The sequence below is a fragment of the Procambarus clarkii genome, chromosome 31, assembly GCF_040958095.1.
Source record: "Procambarus clarkii isolate CNS0578487 chromosome 31, FALCON_Pclarkii_2.0, whole genome shotgun sequence".
NCBI lineage: Eukaryota > Metazoa > Arthropoda > Malacostraca > Decapoda > Cambaridae > Procambarus > Procambarus clarkii.
Genome location: NC_091180.1, coordinates 1,960,067 through 1,978,020, shown reverse-complemented (window position 1 = coordinate 1,978,020; position 17,954 = coordinate 1,960,067).

Genomic DNA, 17,954 nt, shown 5'->3' with positions numbered 1-17,954 from the left:
CATTTTGTTTTGTACTAAAAATCATCGAATTTAGCAATATTTTGACCTTTATCATCCTCTTTTCCTTTTTGTGATTTAAACAAAATATCATCGAATTAGGCCGTTTTTCAACGTTTTTGTGAATTTTCAGTTTATTGTTATTAATTCATTAAATATACGATAAAAATTATGCAAACACATAATTGATCAGAAAATAACCTTAAATACTTCATTCTCAATCATCTATTTGTTTCTCGTTAAAATACTGAGTAAGATATAGAAAAGAGGAGAAGTTCTGTTTTTATTGCATATATCGACGTTTCAGCCGGATTAGAACGGTTTTACGTGTACATCTTCCATCGGTAATATAAACCAAAAATCAGGAACATTTTAGTTAATTTTAATGAAAACACATTGATTTTTATCATTTGTATTGGAAGCAACATCTTTATACGTTCTTTCTATCATCTAAAAAATACGAAACGTCGCTCTATGATTCGAAGTTAAAATCCTCAAATTTGGTATAATAATGACTTTTTTCACGTTTTTCATGTAGTTTGATATTACGTAAATATATTAATTTTTTCCAATATTTCGATACTATTTCATGTAGTATCACGATATGTGCTTTGGCCTCCAAATATCAGATTTTCGTGTAATATTGCATTTTAAGCAAGTTTTCTTGCATTTTGTTTCGTACTAAAAATCATCGAATTCAGCATTATTTTGACGTTTATCATCCCCTTTTCCTTTATGTGATTTAAACAAAATATCATCGAATTAGGCCGTTTTTCCACGTTTTTGTGAATTTTCAGTTTATTGTTATTAATTCATTAAATATACGATAAAAATTATGCAAACACATAATTGATCAGAAAATAACCTTAAATACTTCATTTTCAATCATCTATTTGTTTCTCGTTAAAATACTGAGTAAGATATTGAAAAGAGGAGAAGTTCTGTTTTTATTGCATATATCGACGTTGCTGCCGGATTAGAACGATTTTACGTGTACATCTTCCATCGGTAATATAAACCGAAAATCAGGAACATTTTAGTTAATTTTAATGAAAACACATTGATTTTTATCATTTGTATTGGAAGAAACATCTTCATACGTCTTTTCTAGGGTCAAAAAATACGAAACGTCGCTCTATGATTCGAAGTTAAAATCCTCAAATTTGGTATAATAATGACTTTTTTCACGTTTTTCATGTAGTTTGATATTACGTAAATATATTCATTTTTACCGATATTTCGATACCATTTCATGTAGTATCACGATATGTGCTTTGGCCTCCAAATATCAGATTTTCGTGTAATATTGCATTTTAAGCAAGTTTTCTTGCATTTTGTTTCGTACTAAAAATCATCGAATTCAGCATTATTTTGACGTTTATCATCCCCTTTTCCTTTATGTGATTTAAACAAAATATCATCGAATTAGGCAATATTTAGCTGTTTTTCCACGTTTTAGTGAATTTTCAGTTTATTGCTATTAATTCGTTATATATACGGTAAAAATGATGCAAACACATAATTTATTAGACATTAACCTTAAACACTTCATTTTCAATCAACTATTTGTTTCTCGTTAAAATACTGAGTAAGATATTGGAAAGGGGAGAAGTTCTGTTTTTATTGCATATATCGACGTTTCAGCCGGATTAGAGCGGTTTTACGTGCACATCTTCCATCGGTAATATAAACGAATAATCAGGAACATTTTAGTTAATTCTAATGAAAACACATTGATTTTTATCATTTGTATTTGAAACAAGATTGTCATATGTCTTTTCTTGGATCTAAATAATACGAAACCTCGCTCTATGATTTGAAGTTAAAATCCTCAAATATGGTAATATAGTGACTTTTTTCACGTTATTCATGTAGTGTGATTTTACGTATATATATTCGTTTTTCCAATATTTCGATACTACTTCATGTTTTCCCACGATATGTGATTTAGTCTTCAAATCTCAGAATATCAAAAAATTTGCATTTCTAAACAAGCCTTCTTGCATTTTGTTTTGTACTAAAAATCATCGAATTTAGCAATATTTTGACCTTTATCATCCTCTTTTCCTTTTTGTGATTTAAACAAAATATCATCGAATTAGGCTGTTTTTCAACGTTTTTGTGAATTTTCAGTTTATTGTTATTAATTCATTAAATATACAATAAAAATTATGCAAACACATAATTGATCAGAAAATAACCTTAAATACTTCATTCTCAATCATCTATTTGTTTCTCGTTAAAATACTGAGTAAGATATAGAAAAGAGGAGAAGTTCTGTTTTTATTGCATATATCGACGTTTCAGCCGGATTAGAACGGTTTTACGTGTACATCTTCCATCGGTAATATAAACCAAAAATCAGGAACATTTTAGTTAATTTTAATGAAAACACATTGATTTTTATCATTTGTATTGGAAGCAACATCTTTATACGTTTTTTCTATCATCTAAAAAATACGAAACGTCGCTCTATGATTCGAAGTTAAAATCCTCAAATTTGGTATAATAATGACTTTTTTTCACGTTTTTCATGTAGTTTGATATTACGTAAATATATTAATTTTTTCCAATATTTCGATACTATTTCATGTAGTATCACGATATGTGCTTTGGCCTCCAAATCTCAGATTTTCGTGTAATATTGCATTTTAAGCAAGTTTTCTTGCATTTTGTTTCGTACTAAAAATCATCGAATTCAGCATTATTTTGACGTTTATCATCCCCTTTTCCTTTATGTGATTTAAACAAAATATCATCGAATTAGGCCGTTTTTCCACGTTTTTGTGAAATTTCAGTTTATTGTTATTATTTCATTAAATATACGATAAAAATTATGCAAACACATAATTGATCAGAAAATAACCTTAAATACTTCATTTTCAATCAACTATTTATTTTTCGTTAAAATACTGAGTAAGATATTGAAAAGGGGAGAAGTTCTGTTTTTATTGCATATATCGACGTTTCAGCCGGATTAGAACGGATTTACGTGTACATCTTCCATCGGTAATATAAACCGAAAATCAGGAACATTTTAGTTAATTTTAATGAAAACACATTGATTTTTATCATTTGTATTGGAAGCAACATCTTTATACGTTTTTTCTAGGGTCTAAAAAATACGAAACGTCGCTCTATGATTCGAAGTTAAAATCCTCAAATTTGGTATAATAATGACTTTTTTCACGTTTTTCATGTAGTTTGATATTACGTAAATATATTCATTTTTACCGATATTTCGATATCATTTCATGTAGTATCACGATATGTGCTTTGGCCTCCAAATATCAGATTTTCGTGTAATATTGCATTTTAAGCAAGTTTTCTTGCATTTTGTTTCGTACTAAAAATCATCGAATTCAGCATTATTTTGACATTTATCATCCCCTTTTCCTTTATGTGATTTAAACAAAATATCATCGAATTAGGCCGTTTTTCCACGTTTTTGTGAATTTTCAGTTTATTGTTATTAATTCATTAAATATACGATAAAAATTATGCAAACACATAATTGATCAGAAAATAACCTTAAATACTTCATTTTCAATCAACTATTTGTTTCTCGTTAAAATACTGAGTAAGATATTGAGAAGAGGAGAAGTTCTGTTTTTATTGCATACATCGACGTTTCAGCCGGATTAGAACGGTTTTACGTGTACATCTTCCATCGGTAATATAAGCCGAAAATCAGGAACATTTTAGTTAATTTTAATGAAAACACATTGATTTTTATCATTTGTATTGGAAGCAACATCTTTAAACGTTTTTTCTATCATCTAAAAAATACGAAACGTCGCTCTATGATTCGAAGTTAAAATCCTCAAATTTGGTATAATAATGACTTTTTTCACGTTTTTCATGTAGTTTCATATTACGTAAATATATTCATTTTTACCAATATTTCGATACTATTTCATGTAGTATCACGATATGTGCTTTGGCCTCCAAATCTCAGATTTTCGTGTAATGTTACATTTTAAGCAAGTTTTCTTGCATTTTGTTTCGTACTAAAAATCATCGAATTCAGCATTATTTTGACGTTTATCATCCCCTTTTCCTGTATGTGATATAAACAAAATATCATCGAATTAGGCAATATTTTGCTGTTTTTCCACGTTTTTGTGAATTTTCAGTTTATTGCTATTAATTCATTAAATATACGATAAAAATGATGCAAACACATAATTGATCAGACATTAACCTTAAGCACTTCATTTTCAATCAACTATTTGTTTCTCGTTAAAATACTGAGTATTATTGGAAAGGAAATATTGGAAAGGGGAGAAGTTCTTTTTTTATTGCAGATATCGACGTTTCAGCCGGATTAGAGCGGTTTTACGTGTACATCTTCCATCGGTTATGTAAACGGAAAATCAGGAACATTTTAGTTAATTCTAATGAAAACACATTGATTTTTATCATTTGTATTTGAAACAACATTGTCATATGTCTTTTCTTGGATCTAAATAATACGAAACCTTGCTCTAGGATTTTAAGTTAAAATCCTCAAATATGGTAATATAGTGACTTTTTTCACGTTATTCATGTAGTGTGATTTTACGTATATATATTCGTTTTTACCAATATTTCGATACTACTTCATGTTTTCTGACGATATGTGATTTGGCCTTCAAATCTCAGAATTTCGCAAATTTTGCATCTCTAAGCAAGTTTTCTTGCATTTTGTTTTGTACTAAAAATCATCGAATTTAGCAATATTTTGACCTTTATCATCCCCTTTTCCTTTATGTGATTTAAACAAAATATCATCGAATTAGGCCGTTTTTTCACGTTTTTGTGAATTTTCAGTTTATTGGTTTTAATTCATTAAATATACGATAAAAATTATGCAAACACATAATTGATCAGAAAATAACCTTAAATACTTCATTTTCAATCATCTATTTGTTTCTCGTTAAAATACTGAGTAAGATATTCAAAAGAGGGGAAGTTCGGTTTTCATTGCATATATCGACGTTTCAGCTGGATTGGAACGGTTTTACGTGTATATCTTCCATCTGTAATATAAACCGAAAATCAGGAACATTTTAGTTAATTTTAATGAAAACACATTGATTTTATCATTTGTATTGGAAGCAACATCTTTATACGTTTTTTCAAGGGTCTAAAAAATACGAAACGTCGCTCTATGATTCAAAGTTAAAATCCTCAAATTTGGTATAATAATAACTTTTTTCACGTTTTTCATTTAGTTTGATATTACGTAAATATATTCATTTTTACCAATATTTCGATACCATTTCATGTAGTATCACGATATGTGCTTTGGCCTCCAAATCTCAGATTTTCGTATAATATTGCATTTTAAGCAAGTTTTCTTGCATTTTGTTTCGTACAAAAAATCATCGAATTCAGCAACATTTTGACGTTTATCATCCCCTTTTCCTTTATGTGATATAAACAAAATATCATCGAATTAGGCAATATTTAGCTGTTTTTCCACGTTTTTGTGAATTTTCAGTTTATTGCTATTAATTCATTATATATACGGTAAAAATGATGCAAACACATAATTGATTAGACATTAACCTTAAACACTTCATTTTCAATCAACTATTTGTTTCTCGTTAAAATACTGAGTAAGATATTGGAAAGGGGAGAAGTTCTGTTTTAATTGCATATATCGACGTTTCAGCCGGATTAGAGCGGTTTTACGTGCACATCTTCCATCGGTAATATAAACGGAAAATCAGGAACATTTTAGTTAATTCTAATGAAAACACATTGATTTTTATCATTTGTATTTGAAACAAGATTGTCATATGTCTTTTCTTGGATCTAAATAATACGAAACCTCGCTCTATGATTTGAAGTTAAAATCCTCAAATATGGTAATATAGTGACTTTTTTCACGTTATTCATGTAGTGTGATTTTACGTATATATATTCGTTTTTCCAATATTTCGATACTACTTCATGTTTTCCCACGATATGTGATTTAGTCTTAAAATATCCGAATATCAAAAAATTTGCATTTCTAAACAAGCCTTCTTGCATTTTGTTTTGTACTAAAAATCATCGAATTTAGCAATATTTTGACCTTTATCATCCTCTTTTCCTTTTTGTGATTTAAACAAAATATCATCGAATTAGGCCGTTTTTCAACGTTTTTGTGAATTTTCAGTTTATTGTTATTAATTCATTAAATATACGATAAAAATTATGCAAACACATAATTGATCAGAAAATAACCTTAAATACTTCATTCTCAATCATCTATTTGTTTCTCGTTAAAATACTGAGTAAGATATAGAAAAGAGGAGAAGTTCTGTTTTTATTGCATATATCGACGTTTCAGCCGGATTAGAACGGTTTTACGTGTATATCTTCCATCGGTAATATAAACCGAAAATCAGGAACATTTTAGTTAATTTTAATGAAAACACATTGATTTTTATCATTTGTATTGGAAGAAACATCTTCATACGTTTTTTCTAGGGTCTAAAAAATACGAAACGTCGCTCTATGATTCGAAGTTAAAATCCTCAAATTTGGTATTATAATTACTTTTTTCACGTTTTTCATTTAGTTTGATATTACGTAAATATATTATTTTTACCAATATTTCGATACCATTTCATGTAGTATCACGATATGTGCTTTGGCCTCCAAATCTCAGATTTTCGTATAATATTGCATTTTAAGCAAGTTTTCTTGCATTTTGTTTCGTACTAAAAATCATCGAATTCAGCAACATTTTGACGTTTATCATCCCCTTTTCCTTTATGTGATATAAACAAAATATCATCGAATTAGGCAATATTTAGCTGTTTTTCCACGTTTTAGTGAATTTTCAGTTTATTGCTATTAATTCATTATATATACGGTAAAAATGATGCAAACACATAATTGATTAGACAATAACCTTAAACACTTCATTTTCAATCAACTATTTGTTTCTCGTTAAAATACTGAGTAAGATATTGGAAAGGGGAGAAGTTCTGTTTTTATTGCAGATATCGACGTTTCAGCCGGATTAGAGCGGTTTTACGTGTACATCTTCCATCGGTTATGTAAACGGAAAATCAGGAACATTTTAGTTAATTCTAATGAAAACACATTGATTTTTATCATTTGTATTTGAAACAACATTGTCATATGTCTTTTCTTGGATCTAAATAATACGAAACCTCGCTCTATGATTTTAAGTTAAAATCCTCAAATATGGTAATATAGTGACTTTTTTCACGTTATTCATGTAGTGTGATTTTACGTATATATATTCGTTTTTACCAATATTTCGATACTACTTCATGTTTTCTGACGATATGTGATTTGGCCTTCAAATCTCAGAATTTCGCAAATTTTGCATCTCTAAGCAAGTTTTCTTGCATTTTGTTTTGTACTAAAAATCATCGAATTTAGCAATATTTTGACCTTTATCATCCCCTTTTCCTTTATGTGATTTAAACAAAATATCATCGAATTAGGCCGTTTTTTCACGTTTTTGTGAATTTTCAGTTTATTGGTTTTAATTCATTAAATATACGATGAAAATTATGCAAACACATAATTGATCAGAAAATAACCTTAAATACTTCATTTTCAATCATCTATTTGTTTCTCGTTAAAATACTGAGTAAGATATTGAAAAGAGGGGAAGTTCGGTTTTCATTGCATATATCGACGTTTCAGCTGGATTGGAACGGTTTTACGTGTATATCTTCCATCGGTAATATAAACCGAAAATCAGGAACATTTTAGTTAATTTTAATGAAAACACATTGATTTTTATCATTTGTATTGGAAGAAACATCTTCATACGTTTTTTCTAGGGTCTAAAAAATACGAAACGTCGCTCTATGATTCGAAGTTAAAATCCTTAAATTTGGCATAATAATTACTTTTTTCACGTTTTTCATTTAGTTTGATATTACGTAAATATATTATTTTTACCAATATTTCGATACCATTTCATGTAGTATCACGATATGTGCTTTGGTCTCCAAATCTCAGATTTTCGTATAATATTGCATTTTAAGCAAGTTTTCTTGCATTTTGTTTCGTACTAAAAATCATCGAATTCAGCATTATTTTGACGTTTATCATCCCCTTTTCCTTTATGTGATATAAACAAAATATCATCGAATTAGGCAATATTTAGCTGTTTTTCCACGTTTTAGTGAATTTTCAGTTTATTGCTATTAATTCATTATATATACGGTAAAAATGATGCAAACACATAATTGATTAGACATTAACCTTAAACACTTCATTTTCAATCAACTATTTGTTTCTCGTTAAAATACTGAGTAAGATATTGGAAAGGGGAGAAGTTCTGTTTTTATTGCATATATCGACGTTTCAGCCGGATTAGAGCGGTTTTACGTGCACATCTTCCATCGGTAATATAAACGGATAATCAGGAACATTTTAGTTAATTCTAATGAAAACACATTGATTTTTATCATTTGTATTTGAAACAAGATTGTCATATGTCTTTTCTTGGATCTAAATAATACGAAACCTCCCTCTATGATTTGAAGTTAAAATCCTCAAATATGGTAATATAGTGACTTTTTTCACGTTATTCATGTAGTGTGATTTTACGTATATATATTCGTTTTTCCAATATTTCGATACTACTTCATGTTTTCCCACGATATGTGATTTAGTCTTCAAATCTCAGAATTTCAAAAAATTTGCATCTCTAAACAAGTCTTCTTGCATTTTGTTTTGTACTAAAAATCATCGAATTTAGCAATATTTTGACCTTTATCATCCTCTTTTCCTTTATGTGATTTAAACAAAATATCATCGAATTAGGCCGTTTTTCAACGTTTTTGTGAATTTTCAGTTTATTGTTATTAATTCATTAAATATACGATAAAAATTATGCAAACACATAATTGATCAGAAAATAACCTTAAATACTTCATTCTCAATCATCTATTTGTTTCTCGTTAAAATACTGAGATACTCGTTAAAATATATTGGAAAGGGGAGAAGTTCTGTTTTTATTGCAGATATCGACGTTTCAGCCGGATTAGAGCGATTTTACGTGTACATCTTCCATTGGTTATGTAAACGAAAAATCAGGAACATTTTAGTTAATTCTAAGGAAAACACATTGATTTTTATCATTTGTATTTGAAACAACATTGTCATATGTCTTTTCTTATATCTAAATAATACGAAACCTCGCTCTATGATTTTAATTTAAAATCCTCAAATATGGTAATATAGTGACTTTTTTCACGTTATTCATGTAGTGTGATTTTACGTATATATATTCGTTTTTACCAATATTTCGAAACTACTTCATGTTTTCCCACGATATGTGATTTAGCCTTCAAATCTCAGAATTTCGCGAAATTTGCATCTCTAAGCAAGTTTTCTTGCAGTTTGTTTTGTACTAAAAATCATCGAATTTAGCAATATTTTGACCTTTATCATCCCCTTTTCCTTTATGTGATTTAAACAAAATATCATCGAATTAGGCCGTTTTTCCACGTTTTTGTGAATTTTCAGTTTATTGTTATTAGTTCATTAAATATACGATAACAATTATGCAAACACATAATTATCAGAAAATAACATTAAATACTTCATTTTCAATCATCTATTTGTTTCTCGTTAAAATACTGAGTAAGATACTGAAAAGAGGAGAAGTTCTGTTTTTATTGCATACATCGACGTTTCAGCCGGATTAGAACGGTTTTACGTGTACATCTTCCATCGGTAATATAAACCGAAAATCAGGAACATTTTAGTTAATTTTAATGAAAACACATTGATTTTATCATTTGTATTAGAAGCAACATCTTTATACTTTTTTTCTATCATCTAAAAAATACGAAACGTCGCTCTATGATTCGAAGTTAAAATCCTCAAATTTGGTATATTAATGACTTTTTTCACGTTTTTCATGTAGTTTGATATTACGTAAATATATTAATTTTTACCAATATTTCGATCCTATTTCATTAAGTATCACGATATGTGCTTTGGCCTCCAAATCTCAGATTTTCGTATAATATTGCATTTTAAGTAAGTTTTCTTGCATTTTGTTTCGTACTAAAAATCATCGAATTCAGCAACATTTTGACGTTTATCATCCCCTTTTCCTTTATGTGATATAAACAAAATATCATCGAATTAGGCAATATTTTGCTATTTTTCCGCGTTTTTGTGAATTTTCAGGTTATTGCTATTAATTCCTTAAATATACGATAAGAATGATGCAAACACATAATTGATTAGACATTAACCTTAAACACTTCATTTTCAATCAACTATTTGTTTCTCGTTAAAATACTGAGTAAGATATTGGAAAGGGGAAAAGTTCTGTTTTTATTGCATATATCGACGTTTCAGCCGGATTAGAGCGGTTTTACATGTACATTTTCCATCGGTAATATAAAGGGAAAATCAGGAACATTTTAGTTAATTCTAATGAAAACACATTGATTTTTATCATTTGTATTTGAAACAAGATTGTCATATGTCTTTTCTTGGATCTAAATAATACGAAACCTCGCTCTATGATTTGAAGTTAAAATCCTCAAATATGGTAATATAGTGACTTTTTTCACGTTATTCATGTAGTGTGATTTTACGTATATATATTCGTTTTTCCAACATTTCGATACTACTTCATATTTTCCCACGATATGTGATTTAGTCTTCAAATCTCAGAATTTCGCAAAATTTGCATCTCTAAGTAAGTCTTCTTGCATTTTGTTTTGTACTAAAAATCATCGAATTTAGCAATATTTTGACCTTTATCATCCCCTTTTCCTTTATGTGATTTAAACAAAATATCATCGAATAAGGCCGTTTTTCCAGATTTTTGTGAATTTTCAGTTTATTGTTAATAATTCATTAAATATACGATAAAAATTATGCAAACACATAATTGATCAGAAAATAACCTTAAATACTTCATTTTCAATCATCTATTTGTTTCTCGTTAAAATACTGAGTAAGATATTGAAAAGGGAGAAGTTCTGTTTTTATTGCATATATCGACGTTTCAGCCGGATTAAAACGGATTTACATGTACATCTTCCATCGGTAATATAAACCGAAAATCAGGAACATTTTAGTTAATTTTAATGAAAACACATTGATTTTTATCATTTGTATTGGAAGCAACATCTTTATACGTTTTTTCTACCATCTAAAAAATACGAAACGTCGCTCTATGATTCGAAGTTAAAATCCTCAAACTTGGTATAATAATGACTTTTTTCACGTTTTTCATGTAGTTTGATATTACGTAAATATATTCATTTTTACCAATATTTCGATACTATTTCATGTAGTATCACGATATGTGCTTTGGCCTCCAAATCTCAGATTTTCGTATAATATTGCATTTTAAGCAAGTTTTCTTGCATTTTGTTTCGTACTAAAAATAATCGAATTCAGCAATATTTTGACGTTTATCATCCCCTTTTCCTTTATGTGATATAAACAAAATATCATCGAATTAGGCAATATTTTGCTGTTTTCCACGTTTTTGTGAATTTTCAGTTTATTGCTATTAATTCATTATATATACGATAAAAATGATGCAAACGCATAATTGATTAGACATTAACCTTAAACACTTCATTTTCAATCAACTATTTGTTTCACGTTAAAATACTGAGTAAGATATTGGAAAGGGGAGAAGTTCTGTTTTTATTGCATATATCGACGTTTCAGCCGGATTGGAGCGGTTTTACGTGCACATCTTCCATCGGTAATATTAACGGAAAATCAGGAACATTTTAGTTAATTCTAATGAAAACACATTGATTTTTATCATTTGTATTTGAAACAAGATTGTCATATGTCTTTTCTTGGATCTAAATAATACGAAACCTCGCTCTATGATTTGAAGTTAAAATCCTCAAATATGGTAATATAGTGACTTTTTTCACGTTATTCATGTAGTGTGATTTTACGTATATATTCGTTTTTCCAATATTTCGATACTACTTCATGTTTTCCCACGATATGTGATTTAGTCTTCATATCTCAGAATTTCGCAAAATTTGCATCTCTAAGCAAGTCTTCTTGCATTTTGTTTTGTACTAAAAATCATCGAATTTAGCAATATTTTGATCTTTATCATCCCCTTTTCCTTTATGTGATTTAAACAAAATATCATCGAATTAGGCTGTTTTTCAACGTTTTTGTGAATTTTCAGTTTATTGTTATTAATTCATTAAATATACGATAAAAATTATGCAAACACATAAGTGATCAGAAAATAACCTTAAATACTTCATTTTCAATCATCTATTTGTTTCTCGTTAAACTACTGAGTAAGATATAGAAAAGAGGAGAAGTTCTGTTTTTATTGCATATATCGACGTTTCAGCCGGAATTAGAACGGTTTTACGTGTACGTCTTCCATCGGTAATATAAACCGAAAATCAAGAACATTTTAGTTAATTTTAATGAAAACACATTGATTTTAATCATTTGTATTGGAAGCAACATCTTTATACGTTTTTTCTATCATCTAAAAAATACGAAACGTCGCTCTATGATTCGAAGTTAAAATCCTCAAATTTGGTATAATAATGACTTTTTTCACGTTTTTCATGTAGTTTGATATTACGTAAATATATTCATTTTATCAATATTTCGATACTATTTCATGTAGTATCACGATATGTGCTTTGGCCTCCAAATCTCAGATTTTCGTATAATATTGCATTTTAAGCAAGTTTTCTTGCATTTTGTTTCGTACTACAAATAATCGAATTCAGCAATATTTTGACGTTTATCATCCCCTTTTCCTTTAAGTGATATAAACAAAATATCATCGAATTAGGCAATATTTTGCTGTTTTTCCGCGTTTTTGTGAATTTTCAGTTTATTGCTATTAATTCATTATATATACGATAAAAATGATGCAAACACATAATTGATTAGACATTAAAATTAAACACTTCATTTTCAATCAACTATTTGTTTCACGTTAAAATACTGAGTAAGATATTGTAAAGGGGAGAAGTTCTGTTTTTATTGCATATATCGACGTTTCAGCCGGATTGGAGCGGTTTTACGTGCACATCTTCCATCGGTAATATAAACGGAAAATCAGGAACATTTTAGTTAATTCTAATGAAAACACATTGATTTTTATCATTTGTATTTGAAACAAGATTGTCATATGTCTTTTCTTGGATCTAAATAATACGAAACCTCGCTCTATGATTTGAAGTTAAAATCCTCAAATATGGTAATATAGTGACTTTTTTCACGTTATTCATGTAGTGTGATTTTACGTATATATATTCGTTTTTCCAATATTTCAATACTACTTCATGTTTTCCCACGATATGTGATTTAGTCTTCAAATCTCAGAATTTCGCAAAATTTGCATCTCTAAGCAAGTCTTCTTGCATTTTGTTTTGTACTAAAAATCATCGAATTTAGCAATATTTTGACCTTTATCATCCCCTTTTCCTTTATGTGATTTAAACAAAATATCATCGAATTAGGCTGTTTTTCAACGTTTTTGTGAATTTTCAGTTTATTGTTATTAATTCATTAAATATACGATAAAAATTATGCAAACACATAAGTGATCAGAAAATAACCTTAAATACTTCATTTTCAATCATCTATTTGTTTCTCGTTAAAATACTGAGTAAGATATAGAAAAGAGGAGAAGTTCTGTTTTTATTGCATATATCGACGTTTCAGCCGGATTAGAACGGTTTTACGTGTACGTCTTCCATCGGTAATATAAACCGAAAATCAGGAACATTTTAGTTAATTTTAATGAAAACACATTGATTTTTATCATTTGTATTGGAAGCAACATCTTTATACGTTTTTTCTATCATCTAAAAAATACGAAACGTCGCTCTATGATTCGAAGTTAAAATCCTCAAATTTGGTCAAATTTGGAAAAAAGTCATTATTATTAATGACTTTTTTCACGTTTTTCATGTAGTTTGATATTACGTAAATATATTCATTTTTACCAATATTTCGATACTATTTCATGTAGTATCACGATATGTGCTTTGGCCTCCAAATCTCAGATTTTCGTATAATATTGCATTTTAAGCAAGTTTTCTTGCATTTTGTTTCGTACTAAAAATAATCGAATTCAGCAATATTTTGACGTTTATCATCCCCTTTTCCTTTATGTGATATAAACAAAATATCATCGAATTAGGCAATATTTTGCTGTTTTCCACGTTTTTGTGAATTTTCAGTTTATTGCTATTAATTCATTATATATACGATAAAAATGATGCAAACGCATAATTGATTAGACATTAACCTTAAACACTTCATTTTCAATCAACTATTTGTTTCACGTTAAAATACTGAGTAAGATATTGGAAAGGGGAGAAGTTCTGTTTTTATTGCATATATCGACGTTTCAGCCGGATTGGAGCGGTTTTACGTGCACATCTTCCATCGGTAATATAAACGGAAAATCAGGAACATTTTAGTTAATTCTAATGAAAACACATTGATTTTTATCATTTGTATTTGAAACAAGATTGTCATATGTCTTTTCTTGGATCTAAATAATACGAAACCTCGCTCTATGATTTGAAGTTAAAATCCTCAAATATGGTAATATAGTGACTTTTTTCACGTTATTCATGTAATGTGATTTTACGTATATATTCGTTTTTCCAATATTTCGATACTACTTCATGTTTTCCCACGATATGTGATTTAGTCTTCATATCTCAGAATTTCGCAAAATTTGCATCTCTAAGCAAGTCTTCTTGCATTTTGTTTTGTACTAAAAATCATCGAATTTAGCAATATTTTGATCTTTATCATCCCCTTTTCCTTTATGTGATTTAAACAAAATATCATCGAATTAGGCTGTTTTTCAACGTTTTTGTGAATTTTCAGTTTATTGTTATTAATTCATTAAATATACGATAAAAATTATGCAAACACATAAGTGATCAGAAAATAACCTTAAATACTTCATTTTCAATCATCTATTTGTTTCTCGTTAAAATACTGAGTAAGATATAGAAAAGAGGAGAAGTTCTGTTTTTATTGCATATATCGACGTTTCAGCCGGAATTAGAACGGTTTTACGTGTACGTCTTCCATCGGTAATATAAACCGAAAATCAAGAACATTTTAGTTAATTTTAATGAAAACACATTGATTTTTATCATTTGTATTGGAAGCAACATCTTTATACGTTTTTTCTATCATCTAAAAAATACGAAACGTCGCTCTATGATTCGAAGTTAAAATCCTCAAATTTGGTATAATAATGACTTTTTTCACGTTTTTCATGTAGTTTGATATTACTTAAATATATTCATTTTATAAATATTTCGATACTATTTCATGTAGTATCACGATATGTGCTTTGGCCTCCAAATCTCAGATTTTCGTATAATATTGCATTTTAAGCAAGTTTTCTTGCATTTTGTTTCGTACTACAAATAATCGAATTCAGCAATATTTTGACGTTTATCATCCCCTTTTCCTTTAAGTGATATAAACAAAATATCATCGAATTAGGCAATATTTTGCTGTTTTTCAGCGTTTTTGTGAATTTTCAGTTTATTGCTATTAATTCATTATATATACGATAAAAATGATGCAAACACATAATTGATTAGACATTAAAATTAAACACTTCATTTTCAATCAACTATTTGTTTCACGTTAAAATACTGAGTAAGATATTGTAAAGGGGAGAAGTTCTGTTTTTATTGCATATATCGACGTTTCAGCCGGATTGGAGCGGTTTTACGTGCACATCTTCCATCGGTAATATAAACGGAAAATCAGGAACATTTTAGTTAATTCTAATGAAAACACATTGATTTTTATCATTTGTATTTGAAACAAGATTGTCATATGTCTTTTCTTGGATCTAAATAATACGAAACCTCGCTCTATGATTTGAAGTTAAAATCCTCAAATATGGTAATATAGTGACTTTTTCACGTTATTCATGTAGTGTGATTTTACGTATATATATTCGTTTTTCCAATATTTCAATACTACTTCATGTTTTCCCACGATATGTGATTTAGTCTTCAAATCTCAGAATTTTGCAAAATTTGCATCTCTAAGCAAGTCTTCTTGCATTTTGTTTTGTACTAAAAATCATCGAATTTAGCAATATTTTGACCTTTATCATCCCCTTTTCCTTTATGTGATTTAAACAAAATATCATCGAATTAGGCTGTTTTTCAACGTTTTTGTGAATTTTCAGTTTATTGTTATTAATTCATTAAATATACGATAAAAATTATGCAAACACATAAGTGATCAGAAAATAACCTTAAATACTTCATTTTCAATCATCTATTTGTTTCTCGTTAAAATACTGAGTAAGATATAGAAAAGAGGAGAAGTTCTGTTTTTATTGCATATATCGACGTTTCAGCCGGATTAGAACGGTTTTACGTGTACGTCTTCCATCGGTAATATAAACCGAAAATCAGGAACATTTTTGTTAATTTTAATGAAAACACATTGATTTTTATCATTTGTATTGGAAGCAACATCTTTATACGTTTTTTCTATCATCTAAAAAATACGAAACGTCGCTCTATGATTCGAAGTTAAAATCCTCAAATTTGGTCAAATTTGGAAAAAAGTCATTATTATTAATGACTTTTTTCACGTTTTTCATGTAGTTTGATATTACGTAAATATATTCATTTTTACCAATATTTCGATACTATTTCATGTAGTATCACGAAATGTGCTTTGGCCTCCAAATCTCAGATTTTCGTATAATATTGCATTTTAAGCAAGTTTTCTTGCATTTTGTTTCGTACTAAAAATAATCGAATTCAGCAATATTTTGACGTTTATCATCCCCTTTTCCTTTATGTGATATAAACAAAATATCATCGAATTAGGCAATATTTTGCTGTTTTTCCACGTTTTTGTGAATTTTCAGTTTATTGCTATTAATTCATTATATATACGATAAAAATGATGCAAACGCATAATTGATTAGACATTAACCTTAAACACTTCATTTTCAATCAACTATTTGTTTTACGTTAAAATAATGAGTAAGATATTGGAAAGGGGAGAAGTTCTGTTTTTATTGCATATATCGACGTTTCAGCCGGATTGGAGCGGTTTTAAGTGCACATCTTCCATCGGTAATATAAACGGAAAATCAGGAACATTTTAGTTAATTCTAATGAAAACACATTGATTTTTATCATTTGTATTTGAAACAAGATTGTCATATGTCTTTTCTTGGATCTAAATAATACGAAACCTCGCTCTATGATTTGAAGTTAAAATCCTCAAATATGGTAATATAGTGACTTTTTTCACGTTATTCATGTAGTGTGATTTTACGTATATATATTCGTTTTTCCAATATTTCGATACTACTTCATGTTTTCCCACGATATGTGATTTAGTCTTCAAATCTCAGAATTTCGCAAAATTTGCATCTCTAAGCAAGTCTTCTTGCATTTTGTTTTGTACTAAAAATCATCGAATTTAGCAATATTTTGATCTTTATCATCCCCTTTTCCTTTATGTAATTTAAACAAAATATCATCGAATTAGGCTGTTTTTCAACGTTTTTGTGAATTTTCAGTTTATTGTTATTAATTCATTAAATATACGATAAAAATTATGCAAACACATAAGTGATCAGAAAATAACCTTAAATACTTCATTTTCAATCATCTATTTGTTTCTCGTTAAAATACTGAGTAAGATATAGAAAAGAGGAGAAGTTCTGTTTTTATTGCATATATCGACGTTTCAGCCGGATTAGAACGGTTTTACGTGTACGTCTTCCATCGGTAATATAAACCGAAAATCAGGAACATTTTAGTTAATTTTAATGAAAACACATTGATTTTTATCATTTGTATTGGAAGCAACATCTTTATACGTTTTTTCTATCATCTAAAAAATACGAAACGTCGCTCTATGATTCGAAGTTAAAATCCTCAAATTTGGTATAATAATGACTTTTTTCACGTTTTTCATGTAGT